The following is a 13,419-nucleotide window of genomic DNA, read 5'->3' as shown; positions in this document are numbered from 1 at the left end:
TGGTGAAAATGCATTTGAGTTATGTCTGATAAAATAGCAATGTTAAATGTTGGTCAGTGACTGAAATCATGTGACACAAAAACACAGTTATCAATTTTCACTTCCTGAGAGAGTGAGTGTCACCTCAAAGGACATTTGAGGGACATTGGCTCATCTTTCTCCACATGGCAGGTCAACTTTACACCCGGGGATAGATATCTTCTGGTATGGTAATGGTCTGGTCCACTGTAGGCCAACTTTGCTGTGCTGTGTTGGATACAGCTGGATGAGAGGCTGTCAGAACCTGCAGCTGAAAATGTACTGAAATCCAATTTTTCAAATCCCAAATGCTAACTTTTCTGTGAGAAGAAGGAAATGGAAATAAACACAGCATTACTTTTTCCATGCACACACTTTCCTCCAAACAAGCATCTAAAATAGTCCTAGCATTTCACTGAGCTAGCATCACACATTTAAGGAGAGTATGGGAGGAAGTGTCATATCMAATAAAAATGCATTGRTCATGTACACAGATTTGCAGATGGTATCACAGGTGCAGCGAAATGCATGTGTTTGTAGCTCCAACAGTGCAGTAATAATACCTGGCAATACACAACACATAATCCAAAAAGTCAAAATAAAGAAATTAAGAAATATCAGACTGAACAATGTCAGAGTCCGGAATATAAATATACACTGAGTGTACAAAACATTAGGAACACCTTCCTAATACTGAGTGGAACCCCTCCCCCTTTTACCCTCAGAACAGCCTCAATTCGTTGGGGTATGTACTCTATATGTACTCTATACTCTATATACTCCCTCATCCTACTCCTCCTCTGTTCCTCGGGTGATGTGGAGGTAAACCCAGGCCCTGCATGTCTCCAGGCACCCTCATTTGTTGACTTCTGTGATCGAAAAAGCCTTGGCCTCATGCATGTCAACATCAGAAGCCTCCYCCCTAAGTTTGTTTTACTCACTKCTTTAGCACACTCTGCCAACCCTGATGTCCTTGCCGTGTCTGAATCCTGGCTTAGGAAGGCCACCAAAAATTCTGAGATTTCCATACCTCCATACCTATAGACATTTTCCGCTAGCAGCACTTAGAACTGCCAAAAGGGAGAGGAGTTGCCAATCTACTGCAGAGATTCCCGCAATAGTAATGTCATACTTTCCAGGTTCCATACCCAAACAATTGAACTTCTAATTAAAAAATTAATCTCTCCAGAAAAAGTCTCTCACTGTTACCAACCCCCTCAGCTCCAAACTGTGCCCTGGACACCATTTGTGAATTTGATCGCCCCCCATCTAGCTTCAGAGTTTGGTTCTGTTAGGTGACCTTAAACTGGATATGGCTTAACACTCCGGCAGTCCTACAATCTAAGCTAGATGCCTCAATCTCACACCAAATCATCAAGGAACCCACCGGTACAACCTAAATCTGTAAATGGGCACCCTCATAGAGCATTATCCTGACCAACTTGCCCTCCAAATACACCTCTTGCTGTCTTCAATCAGGATCTCAGCGATCACTGCCTCATTGCCTGTATCGCTACGGGTCCGCGGTCAAACGACCACCCATCCATTATCGTCAAACGCTCCCTAAGAACACTTCTGCGAGCAGGCCTTTCTAATCGGCCGCCCGGGGTATCCTGGAAGGATATTGACCTCATCTGTCAGTTGAGGATGCCTGGTCACTTCTTTTAAAGTAACTTCTCACCATCTTAGATAAGCAGCCCCGTTCAAAAAATGCAGAACTAAGAACAGATATACACCTTGGTTCACTCAGACCTGACTGCCCCGACCACCACAAAACATCCATTGTGGCGGGACTGCATAGCCATCGAATAGTCCCCGCGATATGAAAGTTCAGGAAGTTCAGGAACCCAATACACGCAGTCAGTCAGGAAAGCAAAGGCTAGCTTTTTCAAGCCAGAAATTTGCATCCTGTAGCTCTAACTCCAAAAAGTTCTTGGGACACTGAAAGTCCATGGAGAACAAGAGCACCTCCTCCAGCTGCCCACTGCACTGAGGCTAGGTAACACCGGTTACCACTGATAAATCCTGATAATCGAAAACTTCAACAAGCATATTCTCAATGCTGGCCATGCCTTCCTCCTGGCTACTCCAAACCCCCCCCCCCCACAGCTACTCGCCAAGCGTCCCCAGCTTCTCTTTACCCAAATCCAGATAGCAGATGTTCTGAAAGAGCTGCAAAACCTGGACCCATACAAATCAGCTGGGCTTGACAACTGGACCCTCTATTCTGAAACTATCCGCCCCATTGTCGCAACCCCTATTACCAGCCTGTTCAACCTCTCTTTCATATCGTCTGAGATCCCCAAGGATTGGAAAGCTGCCGCGGTCATCCCTCTCTTCAAAGGGGAAACACCCTGGACCCAACTGTTACAGACCTATATCCACCCTGCCCTGCCTATCTAAGGTCTCGAAAGCCAAGTTAAAAACAGACACTGACCATCTCGAATCCCACCGTACCTTCTCCGCTGTGCAATCCGGTTTCCGAGCCGGTCACGGGTGCACCTCAGCCACGCTCAAGGTACTAAACGATATCATAACCGCCATCTATAAAAGACATACTGTGCAGCCGTCTTCATCGACCTGGCCAAGGCTTTCGACTCTGTCAATCACCATATTCTTAGGCAGACTCATTAGCCTCGGTTTTTCTGATGACTGCCTTGCCTGGTTCACCAACTACTTTGCAGTAGTTCAGTGTGTCAAATCTGAGGGCATGTTGTCTGGTCCTCTGGCAGTCTCTGTGGGGTACCACAGGGTTCAATTCTCGGGCCGACTCTTTTCTCTGTATATATCAATGATGTTGCTCTTGCTACGGGCGATTCCCTGATCCACCTCTATGCAGACGACACCATTCTGTATACTTCTGGCCCTTCCTTGGACACTGTGCTATCTAACCTCCAAACGAGCTCAATGCCATACAAACACTCTTCCGTGGCCTCCAACTGCTCTTAAACGCTAGTAAACCGTTCGCTGCGTGCACACGCCCCGCGACTAGCATCACCACCCTGGACGGTTCCGACCTAGAATTTGTGGACATCTATAAATACCTAGGTGTCTGGCTAGACTGAAACTCTCCTTCCAGACTCATATAAACATCTCCAATCCAAAATAAAATCTAGAATCGGCTTTCTATTTCGCAACAAAGCCTCCTTCACTCACGCCGCCAAACATACCCTAGTAAAACTGACTATCCTACCGATCCTCGACTTTGGCGATGTCATCTACAAAATAGCTTCCATACTACTACTACCTACTCAGCAAACTAGATGCAGTTATCAAGTGCCATCCGTTTTGTTACTAAAACACCTTATACCACCCACCACTGCGACCTGTATGCTCTAGTCGGCTGGCCCTCGCTACATATTCGTCGCCAGACCCACTGGCTCCAGGTATCTATAAGTCCATGCTAGGTAAAGCTCCGCCTTATCTCAGTTCACTGGTCACGATAACAACACCCACCCGTAGCACACGCTCCTGCAGGTATATCCACTGATCATCCCCAAAGCCAACACCTCATTTGCCGCCTTTCCTTCCAGTTCTCTGCTGCTGTGACTGGAATGAATTGCAAAAATCGCTGAAGTTGGAGACTTTTATTTCCCACACCAACTTTAAACATCTGCTATCTGAGCAGCTAACTAATCGCTGCAGCTGTATAGTCCATCTGTAATAGCCCCCCAATTTACCTACCTCATCCCCATACTGTTTTAATTTATTACTTTTCTGCTCTTTTGCACACCAGTATCTCTACTTGCACATGATCATCTGATGTTTTATCACTCCAGTGTTAATCTGCTAAATTGTAATTATCGCTCCTATGGCTATTTTATGCCTACCTCCTCATGCCTTTTCACACAATGTATATAGACTCTTTGTTTTTCCTACTGTGTTATTGACTTGTTTATTGTTTACTCCATGTGTAACTCTGTGTTGTTGTCTGTTCACACTGCTATGCTTTATCTTGGCCAGGTCGCTTGTAAATGAGAACTTGTTCTCAACTAGCCTAGCCTGTGTTAAATAAAGAAATAAAATATAAGGTGTCAAAAGCGTTCCACAGGGATACTGGCCCATGTTGCCTCCAATGCTTCCCACAGTTGTGTCAAGTTGGCTGGTAGTGGATCTCTACTCTGAATAGCTCATTCCATATCATCSCACAGATGCTCAACTGGATTGAGATCTGGTGACTGGGCAGTAAGCTGAATTCACTGTCATGTTTGTGTAACCATTCCTGGACAATCCTAACCTTGTGGCATGGGGCATTATCCTGCTGAGAAAAAACATTTGCATATGGATACACTGCTGCCATGAAGGCATACATCTGATTGGTACGGATGTTCAGATATCCTGCGGCATTCAAACGCTGCTCCACTTTTATCAAGGGGCCCAATGTGTGCCATGAAAACACAACCCACACCATCACACCACCAGCCTGTAATGTTGTAATGTTGACATGTGTCACGCCTTGACCTTAGAGATCCTTTTTATGTCTCTATTTTGGTTTGGTCAGGGCGTGAGTTGGGGTGGGCATTCTATGTTTTGTTCTATGTTGTCCTTTTCTATGTGTTTGGCCTGGTATGGTTCCCAATCAGAGGCAGCTGTCAATCGTTGTCTCTGATTGAGAACCATACTTAGGTAGCCTGTTCCCACCTGTGTTTGTGGGTAGTTGTTTTGTGTATTGCACCTTGCAGAACTGTTCGTTTGTCGTTTTGTTGTTTTTGTTCAAGTGTTCGTATTTATTAAAAGTATTATGAATACTTACCACGCTGCACCTTGGTCTTCTCCTTCTTCCGACGACGTTCCTTACAACATGCGACAGGATGGATGCATGTACTCATGTGGATTTCTCCATACCGTAGTCCATCAGCGTGACACAGTAGTAACCGGGATTCATCAGACCAGGCAATGCTTTTTCAATTCTCCAGTTTCCAGTGTTTTTGTTTCTTAGTCCACTGCAACCGCAGTTTCTTGKTTTTTGCTAAAAGAAGTGGAACTCTATAAGGTCGTCAGCGGCCATACCCCATTTGTGTCAAGGTACGACGAGTTGTGAATTCTTTTATGTGTCTTTGGGCACCAATGTTGTACTGGACTGTCAGTTGACTAACTGTAGCCCGTTTGTTTCTACACAATTTGTGTCAGCCTCCTTTATCCTCTTTGATCAATGACCCGTTTTCGACCACTGGCCTCCCGTTGGCTGGATGTCCTTTGGGTGGTGAACCATTCTTCATATACACGGGAAATTGTTGAGTGTGAAAAACACAGCAGTATTGCAGTTCTTGACACACTCAAAAGGTACTTAAATCTTTGGCTTGCCCATTCACCCTCTGAGTGTCACACATACACAATCCATGTCTCAACTGTCAAGGCTTAAAAATCCTTATTTAACCTGGCTCCTCCCCTTCATCTACACCGATTTAAGTGAATATAAAAGGTGACCACTGTTGTGTCATCAGAAAACTTGATGATTTGAGTTGGAGACTTGCGTGGCCACACAGTCATGGGTGAACAGGGAGTACACGAGGGGGCTGAGCACGCACCCCTGCGCTCAATGTTGTTTTCCTTGAAGCAGGCGAAGGTGTTTAACTTATCCGGTGAGAGGCATCGGTGTCCTCAACGTGGCTGGCTTTCCCTTTATAATCTTTCTTGTCTAAGCTGTTGAATTGCGACTCCACTTTGTCCCTGTACTGTCGTTTTGCCTCATTGATTGCCTTACAGAGGTCATAGCAGGTCTGTTTGTACACGTCCAAGTTCACACTTTCAATTTTGCGTGAATGCTGCCATCTATCCGCGGTTGTTGGTTTGGATAAGTTGTAATCGTCACAGTGGGAACACTATCCTCTATGCACTTCCTGATGAACCCCGTCAATGAGTCAGTGTATACGTCGACACTATTCTCAGAGGCGACCCGGATCATTTCCCAGTCCTCGTGATCAAAGCAATCTTGAAGCATACTGTAGGTTCCGATTGGTCAGACCAACGTTGAACAGTCCTTACCACGGGTGCTTCCTGTTTAAGTTTATGCCTATAGGTCGGGAGGAGCAGAGTGTAGGCCGAAGGGATTGCCCATGGCTCTTTTATGTGAAGGCTTCTGCTGACTCGGGCATTTCCATCGAAAAGGACCCATGAGCACCAACATGTGAAGTTCATATCAATTTGGGTGTCAAATTAAAGGCTCTGATTTCTGGATAAACAGATGGAAAAAGGGTCTTAGAAAATATCTACCAGAAAAAAAGCTTGAAAGATATCAGAAATACATCAGAACACAATAATGTTGACGTAAAGACCCCTGCCAACTAATATCAACACTTATATTTAGTGTTGGAGAAATTGTTTTACCGTCTGTAAGTTTAAGAGATATTGCCTTGTTCCTCATGAGGATTTTGTTTATGAATTATTAAGTGATTAAACTCGTAATTTGTTTTACCGTCTGTAAGTTTAAGAGATATTGCCTTGTTCCTCATGAGGATTTTGTTTATGAATTATTAAGTGATTAAACTCGTAATTTGTAACGGAATTTCAGATGTGTAATGGAATTACTGCAACTGATTTGGCTACAATGGGAAATCATAATAGTCACAAACCAGTTGCGTCACCTGCTACTGTCCTCCCTTCCACTGGCATGCTGTTATGTTCTACTGAAAGCTGTTTTATTTCTGTTGTCTGGTGGTCAAACCAAGAGTGTTAAAACAGTCTGAATGTGGACACCCCTTCTCTCTGTCTCTCTCTCTCTCTGCCTCTCACTCACTCTCCAGTTAATGTYACCTCTCTCAGCTCTYACTGACACCTACCAATGAGCCCCCTCTCTTTCCATTTACTGGAAGCAGCATCCTCACCAATTGACCACCGGCCCACACCGAATGTCCATGGATGTTGAAAAGTATTTGAAATTTGGTCAGTCCACCCTGGCCTTGATGTTAACGTCCACAGACTGACCGGACTGGACCACATCTGAACCGATCAAAGACGTATGTTTCACATATTTGGATACAGTACTGTACAGTGAGTACAGTACAGTAGATAACTTTTCTTTACTGTGCTGTACTGTTGACTATAGTACAGTAGAGTACAATATTTTTAACTGTACTCTATTCTACTGGACTCTACTTTGCTTTGCTGTGCTGTTATATTCATAATTAAGAATTTCTGTGTAGCACAGATCGCGGATCCATGATGTACAGTGCCTTGCAAAAGTATTCACCCCYTTAGCATTTTTCCTATTTTGTTGTATTACAACCTGTAATTTAAATTGATTTTTATTTGGATTTCATGTAATGGACATACACAAAATAAACCAAATTGGTGAAGTGAAATGAAAAAAATTACTTGTTTCAAAACATTATAAAAATAAAAAACGGAAAAGTGGTGCGTGCATATGTATTCACCACCTTTGCTATAAAGCCCCTAAATAAGATCTGGTGCAACCAATTACCTTCAGAAGTCACATAGTTAGATTGCACACAGGTGGACTTTATTTAAGTGTCACATGATCTCAGTATATATACACCTGTTCTGAAAGGCCCCAGAGTCTGCAACATCACCAAGCAAGGGGCACTATGAAGACCAAGGAGCTCTCCAAACAGGTCAGGGACAAAGTTGTGAAGAAGTACAGATCAGGGTTGGGTTATAAAAAAATATCAGAAACTTTGAACATCCCACAGAGCACCATTCAATCCATTATTAATAAATGGAAAGAATATGGCACCACAACAAACCTGCCAAGAGAGGGCTGCCCACCAAAACTCACGGACCAGGCAAGGAGGGCATTAATCAGAGAGGCAACAAAGAGACCAAAGATAACACTGAAGGAGCTGCAAAGCTCCACAGCGGAGATTGGAGTATCTGTCCATAGGACCACTTTAAGCCATACACTCCACAGAGCTGGGCTTTACGGAAGAGTGGCTAGAAAAAAATAAGCAAACATGTTTGGTGTTCGCCAAAAGGCATGTGGGAGACTCCCCAAACATATGGAGAAGGTACTCTGGTCAGATGAGACTAAAATGTAGCTTTTTGGCCATCAAGGAAAAYGCTATGTCTGGCGCAAACCCATCACCTCTCATCACCCCGAGAATACCATCCCCACAGTGAAGCATGGTGGTGGCAGCATCATGCTGTGGGGATGTTTTTCATTGGCAGGGACTGGGAAACTGGTCAGAATTGAAGGAATGATGGATGGTGCTAAAAACAGGGAAATTCTTGAGGGAAACCTGTTTCAGTCTTCCAGAGATTTGAGACTTGGACGGAGGTTCACCTTCCAGCAGGACAATGACCCTAAGCATACTGCTAAAGCAACACTCGAGTCGTTTAAGGGGAAACATTTAAATGTCTTGGAGTGGCCTAGTCAAAGCCCAGATCTCAATCCAATTGAACATCTGTGGTATGACTTAAAGATTGCTGTACACCAGCGGAATCCATCCAACTTGAAGGAGCTGGRGCAGTTTTGCCTTGAAGAATGGGCAGAAATCTCAGTGGCTAGATGTGCCAAGCTTATAGTGACATGCCCCAAGAGACTTGCAGCTGTAATTGCTGCAAAAGGTGGCTCTACAAAGTATTGACTTTGGGGGGGTGAATAGTTATGCACGCTCAAGTTTTCAGTTTTTTTTGTCTAATTTCTTGTTAGTTCACAATATTCACGAAACAATATTTTGCATCTTCAAAGTGGTAGGCATGTTGTGTAAATCAAATGATACAAACCCCTGAAAAATCAATTTTAATTCCAGTTTGTAAGACAACAAAATAGTAAAAATGCCAAGAGGGGTGAATGCTTTCGCAAACCACTGTAATACCATTACCATAATTCCGCTACCAGGTTTAAATCCAATTTACTTTAGTTCAATAACCAAAATATATACTTTTTCAATCTCAAGGTGCCATGTCATAGCTGACACCCCATTCTTTCTGCAGACATCTTTCAATCTTAATTCGGAGATGATTTTTAACAGAGTTTTTGGAAAACGTGGTCGCATAAAAACCTGAAGGAGATTTTACCCTATTTCCGTAGGTTTAAATGCTTCCACTAAATTATTTATTTTAAATTTAGTGGACATTGTGCATAGAGTTTGAAATAAATGTGATTTTGTTTGGCATACATTTTACAGTGAAAAAACTCCAAGCATTATTCCATTACTGTGGAATTGCACTCAGTTCCCTGTCCACAACAGATTAATGTAATGTGGTGGGAGGGCTGTGGAAGTGGGTATGCAGGCTCTACGAGTGCTCACACACACTGGCTGGTCGTGAGTGCTCGTAGGTTAACGGGATCGATTTGACAACATCCGGTGAAATGGCAGAGCGCCAAATTAAAATTAAAATATTAGAAATATTTAACTTTCATAAAATCACAAGTGCAATACACCAAATTAAAGCTTTACTTCTTGTTAATCCAGCCACCGTGTCAGATTTCAAAAAGGCTTTACTGCGAAAGCAAACCATGCGATTATCTGAGGACAGCACCCCATCAAACAAACACAGACAATCATATTTCATTCCGCCAGGCGCGACACAAATCTCAGAAATAACGATATAATTCATGCCTTACCTTTGAAGAGCTTCTTCTGTTGGCACTCCAATATGTCCCATAAACATCACAAATGGTCCTTTTTGTCTGATAAATTCCATCGTTATATCTCCAAAATGTCAATTTATTTGGCGCGTTTGATCCAGAAAAACACCGGTTCCAACTCGCGCAACATGACTTCAAAATATCTAATAAGTTACCTGTAATCTTTGTCCAAACATTTCAAACAACTTTCCTAATACAACTTTCGGTATTTTTTTTACATAAATAATCGATAAAATTTAAGACGGGATAAACTGCGTTCAATAGCGGCTAAAARCAAAGTGGAGCGAGCTTTCAGGTTGCGCGTCCCAACCACAACAGTACACTAGACTCGACCCTCGTTCTGAACAGCCCTACTTCTTCATTACACAAAGGAAAAACATCAACCAATTTCTAAAGACTGTTGACATCCAGTGGAAGTGATAGGAACTGCAAGCAAGTGCCTTTGAAATCTAGATCCACATAGAAAAWTAATTGAAAACACTGTCACCTCAAAAAAAAATGTTGTTGGTGGTTTGTCCTCGGGGTTTTGCCTGCCAAATAAGTTCTGTTATACTCACAGACATCATTCAAACTGTTTTAGAAACTTCGGAGTGTTTTCTATCCAYATCTACTGATAATATGCATATCATAGCTTCTGGGCCTGAATAGCAGGCAGTTTGTTTTGGGTATGCTTTTCATCCGGACGTGAAAATMCCGCSCCCTAGCCTAGAGAGGTTAATGAGTGTGTGTTTTCTGTATTGTGTGTGTGCATGTGTGTTTGTTTGTTTGCAGTGCYTATTCTTCCCTGTGGTGTGACTAAGCAGCCTATGTGCTCCCATGTGCCCTGTGTAAAGTTTACATTACCACTGTACTCAAGCTTTGTCTCTCAGAAACAATAGGATTTCTCCCCATTGTTTCTGAACCGAAAGGTAGTAATGTAGTAATGAAATGCAGGGGGACAGATGTACTTATGTCTGGGTATTGTTGGCCGGTTGGATTTGAAGAAGGGTACATTTTTATGGAACATGGTCGATGGCATCTACAGTTGAAGTCGGAAGTTTACATACACCTTAGCCAAATATATTTAAACTCAGTTTTTCACAATTCCTGACATTTAATCCTAGTAAAAATGTCCTGTCTTAGGTCAGTTAGGATCACCCCTTTATTTTAAGAATGTGAAATGTCAGAATAATAGTAGAGAGAATAATTTATTTCAGCTTTTATTTATTTCATCACATTCCCAGTGGGTCAGAAGTTTACATACACTCAATTAGTATTTGGTAGCATTGCCTTAAATTGTTTTAATTTGGGTCAAACGTTTCATGTAGCCTTCCACAAGCTTCCCACAATAAGTTGGGTGAATTTTGGCCCATTCCTCCTGACAGAGCTGTTGTAACCGAGTCAGGTTTGTAGGTCTCCTCGCTGGCACACGCTTTTTCAGTTCTGCCAAAAAATTTTCTATAGATTGAGGTCAAGCTTTGTGATGGCCACTCCAATACCTTGACTTTGTTGTCCATAATCCATTTTGTCACAACTTTGGAAGTATGCTTGGGTCATTGTCCATTTGGAAGACCCATTTGCGACAAGGAGTTAACTTCTGACTGATGTCTTGAGATGTTGCTTCAATATATCCACATAATTTTCTTACCTCATGATTACATTCATTTTGTAAAGTGCACCAGTCTCTCCTGCAGCAAAGCACCCCCACAACATGATGTTGCAACCCCCGTGCTTCACGGTTTGGATGGTTTTCTTGGCTTGCAAGCATCCCCCTTTTTCCTCCAAACATAACGATGTCATGATGGCCAACAGTTCTATTTTTATTTCATCAGATCAGAGGACATTTCTCCAAAAGTACGATCTTTGTCCCATGTGCAGTTACAATCCGTAGTCTGGCTTTTTCATGGTGGTTTGAAGCCGTTGCTTCTCCTTCCGTCTGAGCGGCCTTTCAGGTTATGTCGATATAGGACTCGTTTACTGTGATATAGATACTTTTGTACCTGTTTCCACCAGCATCTTCACGAGGTCCTTTGCTGTTGTTCTGGGATTGATTTGCACTTTTACACCAAAGTACGTTAATCTCTAGGAGACAGAACGCGTCCCTTCCTGAGCGGTATGACCGCTGCGTGGTCCCATGGTGTTTATACTTGCGTACTAATGTTTGTACAGATGAAAGTTGTACATTCGGCATTTGGAAATTGCTCCAAAGGATGATCCAAACGTGTGGAGGTCTACAATTTTTAATTACTAGAGGACCAAACCAAGCCGAGCCATACCAAGCTGAAATTGACTGACCTGTTTGGCCTGTTTACGAATCCACTATTGTCATGCCGTCTGTGTAGGTGCAGGAAGTCAGGCGCAGGAGAATCAAACTTAGTATAATGGAGTAGTTTAATAACGTGAAACAAAAACTCCAAAACCAAAGTACATAAAAAATAATTGTGGGTACAAGAACCCGTCGCACACCAGTCCATAAAACACGAGCATAACAAAAAACAGTCTCTGACAAGGACATCAGGGGAAACAGAGGGTTAAATACACAACATAATAATGAATGGGATTGAACCAGGTGTGGAAAATGAAACTGCTCAAACACGAGATGTTTGTCAGGGTCTACAGACAATCACGGATTACAAAAAGAAAACCAGCCACATCGCGGACATCGACGTCTTGCTCCAGACAAGTTAGACAACTTCTTTGCACGCTTTGAGGACAATACAGTGCCACCGATGCGGCCGCTACAAAAGACTTGTGGTTCTCCTTCTCTGTGGCCGATGTGAGTAAAACATTTAAACGTGTTCACCCCACAAGGCTGCCGGCATCCCTAGCCACGTCCTCAGAGCATGCGCAGACCAGCTGGCTGGTGTTTGGTTATTGTCCTGCTGAAAGGTGCATTTTCTCCCAGTGTCTGTTGGAAAGCAGACAGACCTAAAGTAGATTTTCCTCTAGGATTTTGCCTGTGCTTAACTCTATTCCATTTCTTTATCCTAACAAACTCCCTAGTCCTTGACGATGACAAGCATACCCATACCATGATGCGGCACCACCATGCGTGAAAATGTGAAGAGTAGTACTCAGTTTGTGTTGTGTTGGATTTGCCCCAAACATCTCGCTTTTTATTCAGAACATGAAGTTAATTCTTTGCCACATTTTTTTGCAGTTTTACTTTAGTGCCTTATGCAGACACACACACACACACACACACACACACACCACACACACACACACACACACACACACACACACACACACACACACACACACCACACACACACACACACACACACACACACACACACACACACACACACACACACACACACACACACACACACACTCCCAGCAACGGGGAGTGAGACAACTGACAGACAAGACAGACTGCTAATCTGGTCTTTAAAGTGTGATCAAATCCAATTATATGGTCACATACGCATATTTAGCAGATGTTATTGCGGTGTAGTGAAATGCTTGTGTTCCTAGCTCCAATAGTGTAGTAGTATCTAATAATAAACACAGTAGTATCAAATGATTGATGACACGTGAGCTAATGTAAACTGTTGAAATAAATGCTAATAATTTCAGTAGTGTAACTACACCACCACCCTAATACCCCTGTGGGATGAGAAGCAGGGCTTGGTCTGAGAAGGATCTGTAGTGTCCCTAGCCAATGACTCACCACCCTACATTACACACGCTTCAGTGAGTGATGAGCGCCGCCTGGAACATGTGGACACCCGTGGCTCAGGGGCCTTCCTCTCTCCCACGCCACGTCTCACTGCTCATCTCTCTGCCCTCTCTCTCTCTCGCTCTCTTTCTCTCTGCTCTCTCTTCCTCACTCTCTCTTTCCTGTCTCCACTGCCATCTCTCTCTTT

Source organism: Salvelinus sp. IW2-2015, linkage group LG15 (genome assembly GCF_002910315.2).
Source record: "Salvelinus sp. IW2-2015 linkage group LG15, ASM291031v2, whole genome shotgun sequence".
Taxonomy (NCBI): domain Eukaryota; kingdom Metazoa; phylum Chordata; class Actinopteri; order Salmoniformes; family Salmonidae; genus Salvelinus; species Salvelinus sp. IW2-2015.
This window is presented reverse-complemented; position numbering follows the sequence as displayed.